We start from the raw sequence: 22,753 nt of genomic DNA, 5'->3' as shown, positions 1-22,753 counted from the left end.
CTATCTTGAGTAGGAATATATAATCATAGATGTTATTTTTTAACAAAAATAATGTCAAATTAGTATCAAAAGGAAGCATCCATATCTATTTCAATGTAAAATATATAAGTAGTTACTTTTTAAAATTATTTTTAATGATTTGCCCTTTCATCTCATCATACATATATATGCCCCTTTATTTTTTTTAGAGCAGATTCAATAATGTACACTTTTATTCTATCATTTTATTGGGTGCCTTTTGTAGGTGGATATAGACTCATGAATATATAGAGCTGGCTTTGGAGTTGAACACTCGCTCTGTCCCTCTATAAATCCACATATATTGATTAAGTAAAAATTGAGTTTCTGTCTCATGTCAGGAGCCATGACATGGGACAGAAAGTAAAAAGAATTTAGAAAAATTTTACTTTTCTTCATATCTATTTTTGTCTCTATTGTACATGTCATTGGATATATTTGTCTGTATATGTCTATATAAGTAATGTTTAAGTTTTCCACAATGAACAATGAATTTTCCTGCAGTAATTTTTGAAGTTTCTGGGAAGAAGATGGGGCCCCACAACAACAACTCAACCTGGTTGATATTATATTATGATGATGATAGCACAAGACATGTTTTGCATACCGGCTGCTCAAGATGGTTCAACTTGGTTAGCTGAAATGGTGTCCGTTTTTTTTTACAGTGTTCTGGACAGACCTTTTAATAGGAAGCTCAGAAAATCCTTACCAAATACTGAGACTATTTGCAATTATACCAGACGGTAATCTTGAAACTTAACCACCATTTTCTTCCACAGGATCCCATGGAGAGAACATCGCCCCAATGACAGCTGGAAGTAATTTTAAAAGACTACCTCCCCTCTCCCAGCAAAGTTTGTCCTCAGGGTTAAGGACATCATTTAGGGGTTGATTATAATTGGTATAGTGTTGTGGGTTGGAGGGGAAATTTTATAGGCTCAGGGATCTCTTTGAAAGAAAATGGCAAAATTGGATGGGATAATAGATTAGTGTGAACTAACACACAATAATAATAATAGTGAGTAATAGATTCCTGTATATTGATATGTTAAAATATATTGAGTGTTGTATGCATTCATGCCTCTCCCTCTGCTTAAAACATTTTTTATATATTTATATTGATCATATTGCTATGCACATTTCTACCACTGATCAAGATACTAATACATTGTTTACATTTTGAGGTCATTGTCCTCATTTGTTGCAGAGTTGTTTATTGTATAATATTCCAATATGAAGTCTTAGTCTTTAAATTATATAGGTATTAAGAATTATAGATCAATAGTCATCTATGTTTGTCAGGTTCTTTAGATAAGTAGAGATTATATTCTGCATAGGTAGGTAATCTTCACCCACTTCAAAGAGCTGTAGAATATAGCATTTAAATAACTTTGGCTTCTGTTGAAGTGAGTCCCAATATCTCCTGGTATCATCAATTTATTCCCCAGAGAATGTTGAGCATCTGAAGATACTGGACTTGGAGCTTGTTTTCCTCTTGGCAAAACTGTCCTTTGTGCAAAGTATGTTCATGCCTCAACCACTGACAAGATACATGGTATCCAAAAATGAATAAGCAGATCTGTTAAATCTTGCCAAGACAGGGTAAGATTGTTTTGACAAATTCCCTACCCTGGAAAATGGCCTTTCATTTATTCTAGGTCTTATTGAAAGTTGGTTGCTTCAACATTGCAAGTGAGACTTTGCATAATTGCCCAGGTAGCCAGTTGTCTCTGTAATTTTTTGCACATTTTGAAAATTTCTTGATTGCACTTCCTGCTTACTCAAGTAATATTTCCCTTCTTGGTGGAAGACTAGATAGTTGTAGTTACTTTCCTCTCATCACTTGTCAAAACTATTTATTATACAAGACTTAAACTAGTTAGGATAGGATAGTTCGTGAATATATTGTTCTTATTGTATATAATTTTGTGGTGGGCTTAGAACTCTCTTATTTATACAAAAGGGGGCATGGCATCTTATACTATATATGCCAATATAGAGCATGAGTCTGGCCTCTTTTCTGGCTGTGTAATTCAGATTCTGAACACCATTCAACCATAGGATTCTGATTTGTGAGTCTACCCTTAAATAAATAAACATCTATTTTTCATGTTTCAGCAAGTGTTGGATTTCTTTTTCTTTTTTTTTTCTTTTTTCTTTTTTTTGGATTTCTTTTAAGCATCCTTATTCAAGCATCATTAAATGTGAATCTATGCAGTGACTAAATACATTTTTTCTATTGTTGACCATGAATCAATAGTGACTGGGTTCACAATGTACTTGACTGAATAAACAACCTCCCAGAAAATATGTATTTGAACAAGTTTCTGTCCTTAGTGGTTTTCTTTCAATTTTCTCTGGCCCTTTCATAGGAGAAGCCTTTCTAGATGAAATCCCTCATTGTATGCTATGAGTCTCGATACCCTCAAGTAATTTCCTGACATTTATATCTACTGTGTTGTGTTTGACATTAATCAGCCAACTTCCTATTAATACTGAAATGTTTTTACCATCATTATAGGATCCATCTCTAAATCATGTAAGATATAGTAGAAACAGATGTTATTTAGTGCTAAGGAGTTTGGTAACCTGCTGTTTTAATTGTTTCATTTGCTTATCTGAATAACTGTGTGGCTCTAAATTCCTGAAAGTAAAGGGAGGGATCATTCCTGGCTTTATTTTTTTATGTTAATGGATGATGGCCCTGGTTTTTTTTTCATGTTAAGTATATGCTGCTGTGCTGAGGTTCATGCTTATCTTGAATTTTAAAATTTGACAGAGAATATCACTCTGATTCCCAGGATGCCATGTATTTATAACATGTACTTCTATTGTTTTCATCTGTCCACTTGAAACTGTTTTATACAGGCAGTTCTTTTTCTACAAAATGTTATTGGTATTGCAGTTTATATTCGGGTACTTCAGGTGTCTGGAAGATGAATACAGAACTGGAGTGAAAACAACTCTTTGTAGGAACTTCAATAAAAACCTTTCCGTTTTTCTATCCCATTGTTTGTTACACTGAGGCTTGCAATGGAGACAGGGTCTCAATGTGTACTGCCACCTCTCCTGGACCTGATTGCATAGACTTGACTGGCATTCAACTCAGAGACAAATGTTCCCACCTCTTTTCTGAATATTGTGGTTAAAGGCACAACACATCAATAAACCTAGTTTGTACATCGTACATCTTTTTTTTCTTTCTGTAGTCACTAACTTTTCATACAATTTTCTCATGCATACGATATACTGTTGATCTTTAGTTTTCTCTCTCTGTTAATAGATAATGTTCTTGCCCGGCGGTGGTGGCGCACGCCTTTAATCCCAGCACTTGGGAGGAAGAGGCAGGCAGATCTCTGTGACTTCGAGACCAGCCTGGTCTACAAGAGCTAGTTCCAGGACAGGCTCTAAAAAAGCTTCAGAGAAACCCTGACTCGAAAAAAAAAAAAAATAGATAATGTTCTTAAGGTGAAATCCCATTAAAAGTGTAGAGAAATGACAGAATTGACTCTCCTTTTCTATTTTCTTCTAAAGTGACTGTGTACGTCATGGAATAAGAATGGGTAACTGCAGAATCATACAATACTTTCAAAGAAGTATGCATTTCCAATGATGTCACTGTCATGCTTACGTTGTACACATGTATGGTATATTTTCGAAGGCAGTGACCTATGATGATGTGCATATCAATTTCACTAAGGAAGAGTGGGATTTGCTGAATCCTTCCCAGAAGAATCTCTACAAAGATGTGATGCTGGAGACCTACAGGAACCTAACTACTATAGGTAAAAATGAAATTCCTTCATGTTTCAAAATATGGAGACAACTTTTCCTTGGTTTATGATGTTCTGTAATTTGATTTAGAAAGAAGTACAATGAGGTGAATACCAGTCATAGTTCCTAGGTGCACTTAAGATAATAAGCTAATTGTTGTACAATGTTAAATAATATAGAAATTCGGGTATTGTGTTTTAGGATACATTTGGGAAGATCGTAACACTGAAGAGCATTGTCAATGTTCTAGAAGACATGCAAGGTAATTTTCTTGTGCAAATTCATAACAATGTGCCTCTGATGAGTTTGTAATGTGTCCTGGAACTGTTAAACAAAAGCAATAGCGTAAATAAGCACAGCTTTAAATGCGTTGGTGGTTATTAAATTCTCACAAACCCATATACCTCAGTCATTCATTTATGAAAAAGTCAAGGAAGCAATGCCTAAACAGATATCACCATTTGAGTCATAGCACCATGAGAGCTGTTATAGATCTGCCAGCCCATTTGTTTCCTGCTACTCATTACAGGAAATGTATACATTTCAGTGATGATGAATATAGCTGCAAAACTTTCTATTATATCAGTAGCCCAGAGTAAGTCTTGTATTACTTATATACTTTTTGTGACTATGCTAAGTTTAGTGAAAGCAGCTGTTAGAGTCAAAGGTCAAGTAACAGATGTTGTGGAGAAACCTTAATATCTATACCACAAGACTCTGAGGAACACAAAGTCAAACCATGAAGAGTCAATGTCAAATCTTTTACTCACTATTCTTCCTTTCATATGTGTGTGTGTGTGTGTGTGTGTGTGTGATTTGTCACTCTTGACATAAGTGTATGAGCATAGGGATATGGAAAGATTTAGTATACCTCTCTTTAAGAACAATTAAGAATAGCCAGGCGGTGGTGGCGCACGCCTTTAATCCCAGCACTCGGGAGGCAGAGGCAGGCGGATCTCTGTGAGTTCGAGGCCAGCCTGGTCTACAAGAGCTAGTTCCAGGACAAGCTCTAAAAAAGAAAGCTTCAGAGAAACCCTGTCTCGAAAACCCAAAAAAAAAAAAAAAAAAAGAACAATTAAGAAGATAAAATGTAGTTCTTATGTAGAGTATACTTGCTGAATTTGATCCAAGAATACAAAGTTAATTCATTTTCTACCATCATTGTTAATACATAAACAGAGTTACATTACCAAAAACCATAAGTTCTAGGTCTGTACAAATACTTCCAGGTATCTTAGTTCATTTAGCAAATGTATAATGATTCACAATATAGAAAAATTTATGAATGCATTAAAGTTGGTAAAGCACTCAGAGTATGCAGGTCTCTTCAAAAATGTAAAAAATATCCTAGAGCCGGGCAGTGGTGGCACACGCCTTTAATCCCAGCACTCGGGAGGCAGAGGCAAGCGGATCTCTGTGAGTTCGAGACCAGCCTGGTCTACAAGAGCTAGTTCCAGGACAGGCTCCAAAGCCACAGAGAAACCCTGTCTCGAAAAATAATAAAAAAAAAAATATCCTAGAAAAAATATAGGTATAGATGAATAGGTAAACCATGACACAAAGGAATTTATCATCGCAAGTATTTTTCCAGATGCAAAATAACCCCTGAGAGAACAAAACATGATTTTAAAAAGATATAAAACCTTAATTTTCAATTCCTTTCTATAATTGAAACAAATTATGAAATTAATTTATACAGAAATGATGTTCAACAGTGCATTGTATGTGGTAAAGCTTTTACATGTGTCTATTATCCTTGCAGGATTGAAAGGAAGCAAACTGGAGAGAAGTTTTCAGTCTATTCTCATTGTGCTAAAGCCTTGTCTTATGACACTCACTATCTAAGGAATGATAAAACACACACCAGAGAAAATTGCTTTGAAATCAAGCAATGTGGTAAAACCTTTGCTTATCACAGTCATCTTCAAATGCATAAAAGGACACACACTGGAGAGAAACCCCATGAATATCTTCAAGATGGTCAAGACTTTGTTCTTTGTGAAACTCATCAAAGTCATAAAAGATCACGTATTGGAGAGAAATCATATGGATATATTCTGTGTGGTAACACCTTTGCTGATGATAGTCATTGTCAAAAGAATAAAAGAACACATACTAGAGAGAATCCCTGTGAATATAATCAGTGTGGTAAGGCCTTTGCTAGACACAGTGTTCTTCAAACACATAAAAGAACACATACTGGAGAGAAGCCCTATAAATGTAATCAGTGTGGTAAAGCCTTTGCTCAACACAGTGTTCTTCAAAGGCATAAAAGAACTCATACTGGAGAGAAACCCTTTGAATGTAATCAGTGTGGTAAGGCCTTTGCTAGACACAGTGGTCTTCAAACACATAAAAGAACACATACTGGAGAGAAGCCCTATAAATGTAATCAGTGTGGTAAAGCCTTTGCTGATTACAATGTTCTTCGAATCCATGAAAGAACACATACTGGAGAAAAACCCTATGAATGTATTCAGTGTGGTAAGGCCTTTGCACATCGCCATACCTTAAAACTGCATAAAAGAACACATACTGGGGAGAAACCTTATGAATGTAATCATTGTGGTAAGGCCTTTGCACAGTACGGTAATCTTCAATGCCATAAAAGAACACACACTGGAGAAAAACCCTATGTATGTAATCAGTGTGAAAAGGCCTTTGCACAGGACAGTAATCTTCAATGCCATAAAAGAACACACACTGGAGAGAAACCCTATGAATGTAATCAGTGTGGTAAGGCCTTTGCATATCACAGTAATCTTCAAATGCATAAAAGGACACACACTGGAAAGAAACCCCATAAATGTAATCAGTGTGGTAAAGCCTTTGCTAATCACAGTGCTCTTCAAAGCCATGAAAGAACACATACTGGAGAGAAACCCTATGAATGTAATCAGTGTGGTAAGGCCTTTGCACAGTATGGTGGTCTTCAATCTCATCAAAGAACACACACTGGAGAAAAACCCTATGAATGTAATCAGTGTGGTAAGTCCTTTGCATATCAAAATAATCTTCACATTCATAAAAGAATGCATTCTAAAAAACAACCCTTTGAATAAAATCAGTGTGGTAAGGTCTGTACTCTTCAAGGGCAGAAAAGAACACATACTGAAGAGATATCTGCGAATGGAAAATGTGGTAAATCATATTTCACAATCATTTCCAAATACATAAACTAGGCCATCCTGTAGAGAAACTCTCAATTTAATGTGTCTATTCTTCAAAAAATGAGAAAAATCATACTGTAGTGAAACTATATAAATGAATAATATTTTGTGCTTCATATAGTAGTAAGATTCTTTGTGTGTAATCAATCTGATAAAGCTTGTGCATATTACCATAATCTTTTTTGACCTGAGGAAGAAACTGGGGGCTTATTGTGAATTATGTTTAAGATGCCTTGTGTGTATTCAAAGAAGTATTTTCATTTATCTTTTATAGATGTAATAAATAGTATAATCAGCAATCAGTTGTATATCTGACACTATAACTTGATGTTCTTTTTAAAATTTTTTATCAATCTTTATTGAGCTCTACGTTTTTCTGTACTCCCCTCCCTGTATCTCCCCTCCCCTTCAACCCTCTCCCAAGGTCCCCATGCTCCCAATTTACTCAAGAGATCTTGTCTTTTTCTTTTCCCGTGTATGTATGTCTCCTTAGTTTCCTCACTGTTCTCTAAGTTCTCTGCGATTGTGATTTGTAGGCTGGTTTTATTGCTTTATGATTAAAACCCACTTATGACTGAATACATGTGATAATTGTCTTTCTGTGTCTGGGTTACCTCACTCAAAATGATGTTTTCTAGCTCCATCCATTTTCCTGCAAAATTTGAGATGCAATCGAGGTTAGGATTCTAGTCTTGCAATAAGTGTCCTTTCCCACTGAGTCATCTCATTGTTGCTCAAATTCAATTAGAAGAAATATTACAACAGTAAAGCCCTTTTTTCTATTGAGATTGTAAATGCATTTCCATTCAAGAATCAAAAAACATAGGACAATTTGTATAGTCAATTCTCTTTGCATGTGAAAATAGTCTTAGAAACACAGATTTTTAAAATTTTTTCACTCCGAGGAAAAAATGTATTTGTAAAACTTTCTTAGAATCAAAATTATATGCCAGTGAATTGCATAATTTACTAAAGTTCATTCCTGCTGATTATGATAATCTGCCTTTATATCTTGTTTACCCTAACACTCTTACAAATTTTGTCATATTTGTTCACATCAGCATTACTTATACACAGTCCTACATCAGCTCATTCACAAATAATTTTTAAACCCAAAGAAGTGTCTTTGAGGTTATTTGCAGCCAAATGACTATTTAGGTTTAAGCACTAAAACTCACAAAGTATAAGTAGGTCATAAACAACTGTGAGTTTGCCTGTCTGTGCTGCATGCACAACATGGCTCATGTGTATTCACAAAAATACACATCAAGCATTTTTAAATGGATGGAGTTGACACTGCAATAAAAATAACCCATTATTATTGACATTACTTGGCTATTTAAATTACAGAACTTCAAGAAATATTGTTATTCATCAAAATAATGATGTTCCCTTCTAAGTCTTTCATTATGTTTTTATGACTCAGTAAGTCTTTAAAAACACACATTTCAGTCTTTGGGGCCACAAAATACCACAGCCCAGCCTGGACCGGGAATTGAGTGCACCCAGGCTGGTGGGAGGTCCCCTGTTTTCACTAGCCTGCCTGCAGCAAGGTAGGCCCTTTGTCAGTAAGCTGCTTGGCCTGAAAGGAGACCTGACTGTCTGCCAGAGGATCCATCATTCATTGGGGTGAGTTAGTCCCTGAACCAGCAGCTGCCCTGAGAGAGACCACCAACACTCCCCAACCCCCCACACACACTTCCTGCTCTTCCTGCAGGGCTTATTCTCCCCGGATACTGCCTCTCCCTTCCTATCCCTTCCCAGCTTGCACCCAGAACCCCCCCCCCCACTTCATCCTCACGTCTTTGGGGCCACAAAAGCCCACAGCCCAGCCTGATTGGGCGCCTGGACCGGGAATTGAGTGCACCCAGGTCAGTGGGAGGTCCACTGTTCCAATAGCCTGCCTGCAGCAAGGTAGGCCCTTTGTCACCGAGCTGCTTGGCCAGCATGGAAACCTGATTATCTACCAGAAGATCCATCATTCATTGGGGTGAGTGAGTTGAATTCATTGGGATGAATTGAACTTCTAAAAGAAGACCCAAAGGGGATTATTCAGAGGAAGAAATGGGCAGGTGCCAATGCAAGAATTCCTCCAACAATTTGAAAAACAACATGAAAGCACCAGAACCCAGCGAACTTATAACAGGAGGACTTGAACACACTAATCAAGAACAAGTAGAAAAAATTGACTTTATGAAAGTAATAGAGTCCCTTAAACAGGAGGTGAAAAACTCCCTTAAGGAAATGGATGAGAAGAATAACAAAGTTTGAAGAATTGAGTAAATCCATAGATGATATTCTAGGAAACCAAGAAAAAACAATCAAACAGATAATGGAAACAGTGCAAGACTTGAAAACTGAAATGGAGACAAGGAAGAAAACAACCCGAGGGCCAGCTGGATATGGAAAATCAATGTAAACGAACAGAGACTACAGGAACAAGCATAACCAACAGAATACAAGAGATAGATGAAAGAATCTCAGATTCTGAAGATACCACAGAGAAAATAAACACACTGATCAAAGAAAACAGCAAATCCAACAAATTCTCATCACAAAACATTCAGGAAATCTGGGATACAATAAAAACACCAAACCTAAGAATAATAGGCATAGAAGAAGGAGAAGAATTACACCTCAGTGGTCCAGAAAATATATTTAATAAAATTATAGAAGAAAACTTCCCAAACCTAAAGAAAGATATTCCTATTAAGGTTCAAGAAGCTTACAGAACACCAAATAGACTGCATCAAAAAAAAAAAAAAAATCATCCCCTTGCCGTATAATAGTCAAAAAACAAAACATACAGAATAAAGAACAGATATTAAGAGCTGCAAAGGAAAAAGGTCAAGTAACATATAAAGGTAAACCTATCAGACTAACACCTGACTTCTCTATGGAAACCATGAAAGCCAGAAGGTCCTAGATAGATGTTTTGCAGAAACTAAGAGACCATGGATGCAAGCACAGATTACTATACCCAGCCAAGCTTTCATTCACTATAAATGGAGAAAACAAAATATTCCAGGATAAAAACAAATTTAAACAATACATAGCCACAAATCCAGCCTTACAGAAAGTAATAGAAGGAAATTCACAAACAAAGGAGTCCAGCATTGCCCAAAATAACTCAGACATCTATCGACCCTTCAACAGCACATCTCAAAGAAAGGAAACACACAATCTCTACTACCAAATAAAAAATGACAACCGGAGTTAACATCCATTGGTTATTAATATCACTTAATATCAATGTACTCAATTCACCTATAAATATTTACCGGCTAAGAGATTAGATACGAAAACAGGATCCAACATTCTGCTGTTTACAAGAAACACACCTCAACCACAAAGATAGACATCTACTCAGAGTAAAGGGTTGGGAAAAGGTTTATCAAGCAAATGGACCTAAGAAACAAGCCGGTGTGGCCATACTAATTTCTAACAAAGTTGACTTCAAACTAAAATCAATCAGAAGAGATGGAAAGGGACACTTTATACTCATAACAGGAAAAATCCTATCAGAATGAAGTATCAATCCTGAATATCTATGCCCCTAATACAAAAGCACCCACTTATGTAAAAGAAACATTACTAGAACTCAAGGCAGCAATCAAACCAAACACACTGATAGTGGGAGACTTCAACACTCCTCTCTCACCAATGGACAGGTCAATTCGACAGAAACCTAACAGAGAATTAAGAGACTTAATAGAGGTAATGAACCAAATGGACTTAACAGACATCTATAGAACATTCTACTCAAACAGGAAAGAATATACCTTCTTCTCTGCGGCTTATGGAACCTTTTCGAAAATTGACTATATACTTGGTAACAAAGCAAACTTCCACAGTTACAAAAACATACGAGTAACCACCTGCATCTTATCAGATCACCATGGAATAAAGTTAGAATTCATCAACAATGCTACCCCCAGAAAGACTTCACACTCATGGAAACTGAACAGCCAACTACTGAACCACACCTGGGTCAAGGAAGAAATAAAGAAATTAAAGTCTTCCTTGAATTTAATGAAAATAAAGACACAACATACTCAAACTTATGGGACACTATGTAAGCAGTGCTAAGAGGAAAATTCATAGCACTAAGTGCCCACTTAAAGAAAATGGAGAAAGCACACATTGGAGACTTAACAGCACACCTGAAAGCTCTGGAAAAGAAAGAAGCAGACTTACCTAGGAGAAGTAGAAGACTGGAAATAATCAAACTGAGGGCAGAAATCAACAAAATAGAAACAAAGTAAATAATCCAAAGAATCAATGAAACAAAAAGATGGTTCTTGGAAAATATCAACAAGATTGACAAACCCCTAGCCAAACTAATCAAACGGCAGAGGGAGAACACACAAATTAATAAGATCAGAAAGGAAAAAGGGGTCAAAACCACAGACACAGAGGAAATTCAGAGAATCATTAGATCTTACTACAAAAGCCTGTATGCCACAAAATTGGAAAATGTAAAAGAAATGGACACTTTTTTAGATAAGTACCATACCAAAGTTAAACCAGGACCAGGTGAACAATCTAAATAGTCCTGTTAGTCGTGAATAATTAGAAACTGTTATCAGAAACCTCCCTACCAAAAAGAGCCCATGACCAGATGGTTTCAATGCAGAATTCTACCAGAACTTCCAAGAAGACCTAATACCTATACTCCTTAAGGTATTTCATAATATAGAAACACAAGAGTCACTGCCAAATTCCTTCTATGAAGCTACAGTTACAATGATACCTAAACCACACAAAGACTCAACCAAGAAAGAGAATTACAGGCCAATCTCACCAATGAACATCGATGCAATAATTCTCAATAAAATACTGGCAAACCGAATCCAAGAACACATTAGAAAAATTATCCACTATGATCAAGTAGGCTTCATGCCAGAGATGCAGGGCTGGTTCAGCATACGAAAATCTATCAATGTAATCCATCATATAAATAAACTGAAGGATAAAAACCATATGATCATCTCATTAGATGCTGAAAATGCATTTGACAAAATTCAACACCCCTTTATTATTAAGGTATTGGAGAGATTAGGGATACAGGGGTCATTCCTAAATATAATAAAGGCTATTTACAGCAAGCCGACAATTCACATCAAATTAAACGGAGAGAAACTCAAGGCCGTCCCACTAAATTCAGGAATGCGACAAGGCTGTCCAGTCTCTCCTTATCTCTTCAATATAGTGTTTGAAGTTCTAGCAATAGCAATAAGACAACACAAGGGGATCAAGGGGATTCGAATTGGAAAGGAAGATGTTAAACTTTCGTTATTTGCACATGATATGATAGTATACATAAGCGACCCGAAAAGCTCCACCAAAGAATTCCTACAGCTGATAAACTCCTTTAGTATCGTGGCGGGATACAAGATCAACTCCAAAAAGTCAGTTGCCCTTCTATATACAAAAGATAAGGAAGCAGAAAAAGAAATCAGAGCAGCGTCACCTTTCACGATAGCCACAAATACCATAAATTATCTTGGAGTGACTCTAACCAAGGAAGTGAAAGACCTATTTGACAAGAACTTTAAGTCTTTGAAGAAAGAAATTGAAGAGGATACCAGAAAATGGAAGGATCTCCCTTGCTCTTGGATTGGAAGGATCAACATAGTAAAAATGGCAATACTACGAAAGGCAATCTATAGATGTAATTCAATCCCCTTATAGATCCCTTCAAAATTCTTCACAGATCTTGTGAGGACAATAATCAACTTTATATGGAAGAACAAGAAACCCAGGATAGCCAAAACAATCTTATAAAATAAAGGTACTTCTGGAGGCATTACCATCCCTGACTTCAAACTCTATTACAGAGCTACAGTATTGAAACAGCTTGGTATTGGCATAAAAATAGAGAAGTCAACCAATGGAATCGAATAGAAGACTCAGATCTTAACCCACAAACCTATGATCACCTGATTTTTGATAAAGGAGCTAAAAGCACACAATGGAAGAAAGAGGGCATCTTCAACAAATGGTGCTGGCATAACTGGATGTCAACATGTAGAAGAATGAAAGTAGATCCGTGTCTATCACCATGCACAAAACTCAAGTCCAAATGGATTAAAGACCTCAATATCAATCTGAACACACTGAACCTGTTAGAGGAGAAAGTGGGAAGTACTCTACAACATTTGGGCACAGGAGACCGCTTCCTACGTATAGCCCCAGCAGCACAGACATTAAGGGCAACATGGAATAAATGGGACCTCCTGAAGCTGAGCAGCTTCTGTAAAGCAAAGGACACTGTCACTAAGACAAAAAGGCAGCCAACTGACTGGGAAAAAATCTTCACCAACCTCGCAACAAAGGTCTGATCTCCAAAATATATAAGGAACTCAAGAGACTAGATTTCAAAATGCTAATTAATCCAATTAAAAAATGGGGCACTGAACTGAACAGAGAATTCTCAACAGAAGAAGTTCGAATGGCCAAAAGACACTTAAGGGCATGCTCAAACTCCTTAGCAATCAGGGAAATGCAAATCAAAACAACATTGAGATACCATCTTATACCTGTCAGATTGGCTAAAATCAAAAACACCAATGATAGCCTTTGCTGGAGAGGATGTGGAGTAAGGGGTACACTCATCCATTGCTGGTGGGAATGCAAACTTGTGCAACCGCTTTGGAATGCAGTGTGGAGGTTTCTCAGGAAATTTGGGATCAACCCACCCCAGGACCCAGCAATCCCACTGTTGGGATCTTACCCAAGAGATGCCCAATCATTTTACAAAAGCATTTGTTCAACTATGTTTATAGCAGCATTATTTGTAGTAGCCAGATCCTGGAAACAACCTAGATGCCCTTTAGTGGAAGAATGGACAAAGAAAGTGTGGAATATATACATATTAGAGTACTACTCAGCGCTAAAAAATAATGACATCTTGAATTTTGCATGCAAATGGATGGAAATAGAAAACACCATCCTGAGTGAGGTAACCCAGGCCCAAAAAGATGAACATGGGATGTACTCACTCATAAGTGCTTTCTAGCCATAAATAAAGGACATCGAGCCTATAATTCTTAAAAAAATCCTAGAGAAGCTATATAAGAAGGTGAATCCAAAGAAAAACATATATTTATCCTCCTGGATATTGGAAGTAGACAAAATTGCCGGACAAAAAATGGGAACTTGGGTGTGGGGTGGGATTGGGGGATGGGGGGATGGGGAGAGAAAAGTGTGAAGTCGAGGATGGGAAGAGCTTGGGGGAATAGGATGGTTGGGATATAGGAAGGGTGGATATGGGAACAAGGAATTATATATCTTAATTAAGGGAGCCATTCTAGGGTTGGCAGAGACTTGACTCTAGAGGGGTTCCCAGGTGTCCAGGAAGATGCCCCCAGCTAGTTCCTTGGGCAGCTGAGGAGAGGGTGCCAGAAATGTCCAGATCCTATTGCCATACTCATGAATATCTTGCATATCACCATAGAACCTTCACCTGGCATTGGATGGAGAAAGTGACAGAGCCCCACATAGGAACACCAGACTGAGCTCCCAAGGTCCTGATGAGGAGCAAAAGGAGGGTGATCATGAACAAGGAAGTCAGGACTGTGAGGAGTGCATTTACCCATTGAGATGGTGGGACAGATCTAATGGGAGACCACCAAGTCCAGTTGGAATGGGACTGATAGAACAGGGGACCAAACCGGACTCTCTGAATGTGGCTGACGGTGGAGTAGGACTGAGAAACCAAGAACAACGGCGATGAGCATGAACTCTACAGCATGGATGGTCTCACTGTGAGCCTTGTCAGTTGGGTTGCTCACCTTCCTGGACTTAGGGGGAGCTGGGAGGACCTTGGACTTAACATAGTGAAGGGAACCCTGATGGCTCTTTGGCTTGAAGAGGGGTGGAGTATGGGTGGAAGGGAGGGGATGGAAGGGGGAGGAGAAGGAGAGGAGTTGGAAATTTTTAATAAAAAAAAATAAGAAAAAAAACACATTTCAGCTCAACTTAGAGGTGCATGGCTATAATCACAGAACATGGGAGTGTGGGTGGGTCTGATCTCAGTGAGTTTGAGGCCAGCTTGTTCCACATAATGCATACCTGTCATCAATGGCTACATGGACATATCCTATCTCAAAAAGATCACAAAAGACAAAGACTATCCCAAATTATCAAAGTTTTCCTAATAAAATCTGTTTGGAGTCAAACTAATTTCAACCAACGTTTTAAATATTCCCTCACATAGAGAGAACTGTCTTAACAATGAAAATGAACAATATACCCATTCCATCCATTGAATCCTTTGCCAGCCATCTAGAGTGGACTTTATCCTTCAAGTGTTAAGAGACAGAAGGAACAGTGTGACCTCTCTACCTTCAGTGTTAGAATGAAAGGTTGGACCTGGAGAGTTGTCTCAGGCATACTGCTCCTCTTGGGTACACAAGTTTGATTCATCGCATCATATCTGATTGGTCTGAAATCCCTGTAATTGGAGGTCCTGAAGATCGGGTGCATTCTTCTGCCCTCAAAGGGTACAAGATGTGCAAATACAAAAAGATCTGTATTTGATTCTATATTAAATAGATTTTCTTCATGTGTCTGTTAACCATAAAAAGAAATGACATTCAATTTAGATATATAAGTTTAACCAGTGAGTTTACCAAGTGTATGACCAGAAGATAGTGTCTACTCTTTTGTGACTGGAGGTACGGGCAGTTGTGAGCTGTCTTGTGGGTGCTGGGTATCAAAGGTTCTCTGGATGAGTCACCAATGTTCTAAGTGCTGAGTCTTCTTTTCAGCCTCATGAACATGTCATTAATAACAGTAAGGTATAAAAGGCTGATCTAAGTTCATCTTAACTCATCATTGGCCCAGAAGAAATAAATGACTTATAGTATTATAAACTAACTTAGACTTAGTTCTTAAAGTATTTCGGAGCCCAAATCTTCCCCAAATGAGGGGAAAGTACAAAAAATTAATCAGGAAACAAGCTGACAATAAAAGTCTTCAAAAGATATTTGGCTCTTTTCCATCTTCCTCTCGGAGAGGCAGCTTCGCTTCTGCCTCTCTTCCCCCCTCTCTCCCTCTCCCTCTCCCTTTCTCTTTTAATAAAGCTTTATGCCTATTTAAAAAAAAAAGATATTTGGATCCCGCCCTGCCCCCACCTTGGCCCTTTTGTCTGGGCAGCTTCCCTGGGCTGCCTGGAATCCCTGATCCTGCCTGTGCCCTGCAATTCTGTCTGGACTACTGAGTGAGTGCAGACCCTGGGGCAACCTGCCCTGGAAGAGAGCACAGGCCCCCTCCCCCCAGCTCCCTCTGCAGGCTTGCCTTTGTTTCTCATGACCCCGCCTCTGCCAAGCCTTCCCTAGTGTTTTCAGGTGTCCTGCTCCTGTACTAAGGCCATCCATCCAAAGGCATCAGACTCTGGCCTCCAGGCAGGTCTGAGGATTCATGCAAGGGAGTGCAGGCTTCTACAGATTGTGACGCAAGGAACAGGTCCTCCTCTGGCACTGGGGAGATCCAACCAGATTCAGTCACAGCAAAGATTGGTCTAGGTCACCAAGTGCCTCCTGGCTCCATTTGAAGGAAGAGATGGGCAGGCGCCAATGTAGGAGCTCCCCCAACAACATGAAAGGTAACATGACATCACCTGAATCCAGACATCCCGAAACAGCAAGAATTGAACACCCTACCCCAGAAGATATAGAAGAAACCGACCTTAAACAGTACTTTATGAAAATAATAGAGGACCTTAAACAGGAGGTAAAAAACTGAAATAAAGAAATGGAGATGACAAACAAAAAAGTAGACGAAATAAATAAATCTCTCAAAGATACCCAAGGAAAACAAGAAAAACAAGAAAAAGCAATCAAACTGGTAAGGGAAACAGTACAAGACCTGATAAATGAAATGGAGGTAATGAAGAAAACACAATCTGAGGGAAGACTGGAAATGGAAACTCTGAGTAAACGAACAGAAACTTCAGAGACAAGTATTTCCAACTGAATACAAGAGATGGAAGAAAGAATCTCAGACTCTGAAGATACTATAGAGGAAATTAATTCACAGATTAAAGAACTATACAAATCTAACAAATTCTTAAGACAGAACATCCAGGAAATCTGGGAGACCATAAAAAGACCAAACCTAAGAATAATTGGGGTAGAAGAAGGAGAAGAATTACAACTCAAAGGCCCAGAAAACATATTCAACAAAATTATAGAAGAAAACTTCTCCAACCTAGAGAAGGATGTTCCTATGAAGGTACAAGAAGCCTACAGAACACCAAATAGACTGGATCAAAAGAAAGCATCCCCATGCCATATAATAATCAAAACACAAAACATACAGAATAAAGAACAGATATTAAGAGCTGCAAAGGAAAAAGGTCAAGTAACATATAAAGGGAAACCTATCAGAATTACACCTGATTTCTCAATGGAAACCATGAAAGCCAGAAGAGCTTAGATAGATGTGCTACAGACACTAAGGGAACATGGATGCAAGCCTAGACTACTATACCCAGCAAAGCTTGCATTCACCATCGATGGAGAAAACAAGATATTCCAGGACAAAAACAGATTTAAACAATACTTAGCCACAAATCCAGCCTTGCAGAAAGTAATAGAAGGAAAATCACAAACCAAGGAGTCCAACAACGCCCACAACAACTCAGGCATCTAGCCTCCCTTCACCAGCACAACTAGAAGAAGGGAAACACACAAACTCTACTACAAAATAATGACCGGAGTTAACAACCACTGGTCATTAATATCACTTAATATCAATGGACTCAATTCACCTATAAAAAGGCACAGGCTAAGAGATTGGATACAAAAACAGGATCCAACATTCTGCTGTTTACAAGAAACACACCTCAACCACAATGACAGACACCTACTCAGAGTAAAGGGTTGGGAAAAGGTTTATCAAACAAATGGACCTAAGAAACAAGCCAGTGTGGCCATACTAATTTCTAACAAACTTGACTTCAAACTAAAATCAATTAGAAGAGATGGAAAGGGACACTTTATACTCATAACAGGAAAAATCCTTCAGAATGAAGTCTCAATCCTGAATATCTATGCCCCTAATATAAAAGCTCCCACATATGTAAAAGAAACACTTCTAGAACTCAAGGCAGCCATCAAACCACACACACACAAATAGTTGGAGACTTCAACACTCCTCTCTCACCAATGGACAGGTCAATCAGACAGAAACCTAACAGAGAATTAAAAGACTTAATGGAGGTAATGAACCAAATGGACATAACAGACATCTATAGAACACTCCACCCAAATAGGAAAGAATATACCTTCTTCTCTGCGGCTCATGGAACCTTTTCAAAAATTGACCATATACTCGGTAACAAAGCAAACTTCCACAGTTACAAAAACATATTAGTAACCACCTGTGTCTTATCGGATCACCATGGATTAAAATTAGAATTCAACAACGCCACCCCCAGAAAGCCTACAAACTCATGGAACTGAACAGCCAACTACTGAACCATACCTGGGTCAAGGAAGAAATAAAGAAAGAAATTAAAGTCTTTCTTGAATTTAATGAAAACCAAGACACAACATACTCAAATCTATGGGACACAATGAAAGCAGTGCTAAGAGTAAAATTCATAGCACTAAGTGCCCACTTAAAGAAAACAGAGAAAGCACTCATTGGTGACTTAACAGCACACCTGAAAGCTCTGGGAAAAAAAAAGAAGCAGACTCACCTAGGAGAAGTAGAAGACTGGAAATAATCAAACTGAGGGCAGAAATCAACAAAATAGAAACACAGAAAACAATCCAAAGAATCAATGAAACAAAAAGCTGGTTCGTGGAGAAAGTCAACAAGATTGACAAACCCTTAGCCAAACTAATCAAACGGCAGAGGGAGAACACGCAAATTAATAAGATCAGAAATGAAAAAGGGGACATAACCACAGACACAGAGGAAATTCAGAGAATCATTAGATCTTACTACAAAAGCCTGTTTGCCACAAAATTGGAAAATGTAAAAGAAATGGACACTTTTTAGATAAATACCGTATACCAAAGTTAAATCATAACCAGGTAAGTGCTCTAAATAGTCCTGTTAGTCGCGAAGAATTAGAAACTGTTATCAGAAACCTCCCTACCAAAAAGAGCCCATGACCAGATGGTTTCAATGCGGAATTCTACCAGAACTTCCAAGAACACCTAATACCTATACTTCTTAAGATATTTCATAATATAGAAACACAAGAGTCATTGCCAAATTCCTTCTATGAAGCTACAGTTACAATGATACCTAAACCACACAAAGACTCAACCAAGAAAGAGAATTACAGGCCAATCTCACTCATGAACATTGACACAAAAATTCTCAATAAAATACTGGCAAACCGAATCCAAGAACACATTAGAAAAATTATCCATTATGATCAAGTAGGCTTCATGACAGAGATGCAGGGCTGGTTCAACATACGAAAATCTATCAATGTAATCCATCATATAAATAAACTGAATGAAAAAAACCATATGATCATCTCATTAGATGCTGAAAAAGCATTTGACAAAATTCAGCATCCTTTTATGATAAAGGTCTTGGAGAGATTAGGGATACAAGGGTCATTCTTAAATATAATAAAAGCTATTTACAGCAAGCCGACAATTAACATCAAATTAAACGGAGAGAAACTCAAGGCTATCTCACTAAATTCAGGAACACGACAAGGCTGTCCACTCTTTCCTTATCTCTTCAATACAGTACTTGAAGTTCTAGCAATAGCAATAAGACAACATAAGGGAATCAAGGGGATTCCATTTGGAAAGGAAGAAGTTAAACTTTCGTTATTTGCAGATGATATGATAGTGTACATAAGCGACCCCAAAAACTCCACCAAAAAACTCCTACAGCTGATAAACTCCTGGGCGGTGGTGGCGCACGCCTTTAATCCCAGCACTCGGGAGGCAGAGGCAGGCGGATCTCTGTGAGTTCGAGGGCAGCCTGGTCTACAAGAGCTGATAAACTCCTTCAGTAACGTGGCAGTCTACAAGATCAACTCCAAAAAATCAGTCGCCCTCCTTTATACAAAGGATAAGAAAGCAGAGAGGGAAATCAGAGAAGTATCACCTTGCACAATAGCCACAAATAGCATAAGATATCTGGGAGTAACTCTAACCAAGGAAATTAAGGATTTATTTGATTAGAATTTTAAGTCTTTGAAGAAAGAAATTGAAGAGGATACCAGAAAATGGAAGGATCTCCCCTGCTCATGGATTGGGAGGATCAACATAGTAAAAATGGCAATTCTACCAAAGGCAATCTATAGATTCAATGCAATCCCCATCAAGATCCCATCAAAATTCTTCACAGATATTGAGAGGACAATAATCAACTTTATATGGAAAAACAAGAAACCCAGGATGGCCAAAAAAGTCTTATACAATAAAGGTACTTCTGGAGGCATTACCATCCCTGACATCAAACTCTATTACAGAGCTACAGTGTTGAAAACAGCTTGGTACTGGCATAAAAACAGAGCAGTCGACCAATGGAATCAAATAGAAGACCCGGATCTTAAACCACAAACCTAGGAACACCTGATTTTTGATAAAGGAGCCAAAAGTACACAATGGAAGAAAGAAAGTATCTTCAACAAATGGTGCTGGCATAACTGGATGTCAACCTGTAGAAGAATGAAAGTAGATCCATATCTATCACCATGTACAAAACTCAAGTCCAAATGGAATAAAGACCTCAATATTAATCTGAACACACTGAGCTTGATAGAGGAGAAAGTGGGAAGTACTCTACAACAAATGGGCACAGGAGACCGTTTCCTACGCATAACCCCAGCTGCACAGACATTAAGGGCAACATTGAATAAATGGGACCTCCTGAAGCTGAGCAGCTTCTGTAAAGCAAAGGACATTGTCACTAAGACACAAAGGCAGCCTACTGACTGGGAAAAGATCTTCACCAACCCTGCAACTGACAAAGGTCTGATCTCTAAAATATATAAGGAACTCAAGAGACTAGATTTCAAAATGCTAATTAACCCAATTAAAAAATGGGGCACTGAACTGAACAGAGAATTTTCAACAGAAGAAGTCCAAATGGCCAAAAGACACTTAAGGTCATGCTCAACCCCCTTAGCTCTTAGGGAAATGCAAATCAAAACAACTTTGAGATATCATCTTACACCTGTCAGATTGGCTAAAATCCAAAACACCAACGATAACCTTTGCTGGAGAGGTTGTGGGGTAAGCGGTACACTCATCCATTGCTGGTGGGTATGCACACTTGTGCAACCACTTTGGAAAGCAGTGTGGCGGTTTCTCAGGAAATTCGTGATCAACCTACTCCAGGACCCAGCAATTCCACTCTTTGGAATCTTGAGATGCCCAATCATACTACAAAAGCATTTGCTCAACTATGTTCATAGCAGCATTATTTGTAATAGCCAGATCCTGGAAACAACCTAGATGCCCTTCAGTGGAAGAATGGATGAAGAAACTGTGGATATATACATGCTAGAATACTACTCAGAGGTAAAAAACAATGACATCTTGAATTTTGCATGCAAATGGATGGAAATAGAAAACACTATTCTTAGTGGGGTAACCCAGACCCAAAAAGATGAACATGGGATGTACTTACTCATAATCGGTTTCTAGCCATAATTAAAGAACATCGAGCCTATAATTTGGGATCCTTGAGAAGATAATAAGAAGGTGAACCCCCCCCAAAAAGATATAGTAATCCTCCTGGATATTGGAAGTAGACACGATCGTCTGGCAAAAATTGGGAACATGAGGGTGGGGCGAGACGTGGCCAAGGGAAGATGCGGAGAGAAATGTGTGAAGGGGAGAATGGGGGGAGCTCGGAGGAATGGGATGCTTGGGATACAGGAAGGGTGGATATGGGAGCAGGGAAGCATATATCTTAATTTAGGGAGCCATCTGAGGGTTGTCAAGAGACTTGACCCTAGAGGGGTTCCCAGGTTTCTAGGGAGACACCCCCAGTTAGTTCCTTGGGCAGCTGAGGAGAGGGAGCCTGAAAAGGCCAGTTCCTATAGCCATAATGATGAATTTCTTGCATATCACCATAGAACCTCCACTTGATGATAGATGAAGAAAATGACTGAGCCCCACATTGGAGCACTGGACTGAGCTCCCAAGGTCCTGATGAGGAGCAGAAGGAAAGAGAACATGAGAAAGAAAGTCAGGACCGTGAGGGATGCGTTCACCCTTGGAGACGGTGGGACAGAACTAATGGGAGATCACCAACTCCAGTTGGAATGTGACTGATGGATCATGCGACCAAACCGGACTCTCTGAATGTGGCCAACAGTGGGGGCTGACGGAGAAGCACAGGACAATGGCGCTGGGCTCTGATTCTTCTACATGGATGCGTTCTGTGGGAGCCTTCTCAGCTTTGTCGATCACCTTCCTGGACCTGGGGGGAGTTGGGAGGACCTTGGTCTTAACATAGAGTAGGGAACCCTGATGGCTCCTTGGCCTGGAGAGGGAGGGAGGGGGATATAGGTGGAGGGGAGGGGAGGATAGGAGGAGGAGGAGGGGAGGAGATGGAAATTTTTAAATACATAAAAATAAACCATGGGAAAAAAAGATATTTGGATATTTAACCAAAGCAGTTGGCCATAATTGGAACTTAGAAACTCAGTTATCGGGTGTCCCCTTGCTTGAGTTCATTCTCCATAGTTGTGGGTGGTTCTTGGTTAGCCACAAAAAGCAATCATGTTTTCATGTATTGTTGGCCCCTCCTACTAATGACAGTAAACACATCACTTTTGTATTCACAGTTTA

The 22,753-nt window shown here is 38.6% G+C and overlaps 1 pseudogene; it reads left to right on the top strand.

The window, feature by feature from the left end:
• The window catches only part of LOC119809331, a 67,168-nt pseudogene extending 60,314 nt beyond the window's left edge, over nt 1-6,854 (top strand).
• The last annotated feature ends 15,899 nt before the right edge of the window (nt 6,855-22,753 follow it).

The sequence above is a fragment of the Arvicola amphibius genome, chromosome 3, assembly GCF_903992535.2.
Source record: "Arvicola amphibius chromosome 3, mArvAmp1.2, whole genome shotgun sequence".
NCBI classification, from domain to species: Eukaryota; Metazoa; Chordata; class Mammalia; order Rodentia; family Cricetidae; genus Arvicola; species Arvicola amphibius.
This window is presented reverse-complemented; position numbering and strand designations above follow the sequence as displayed.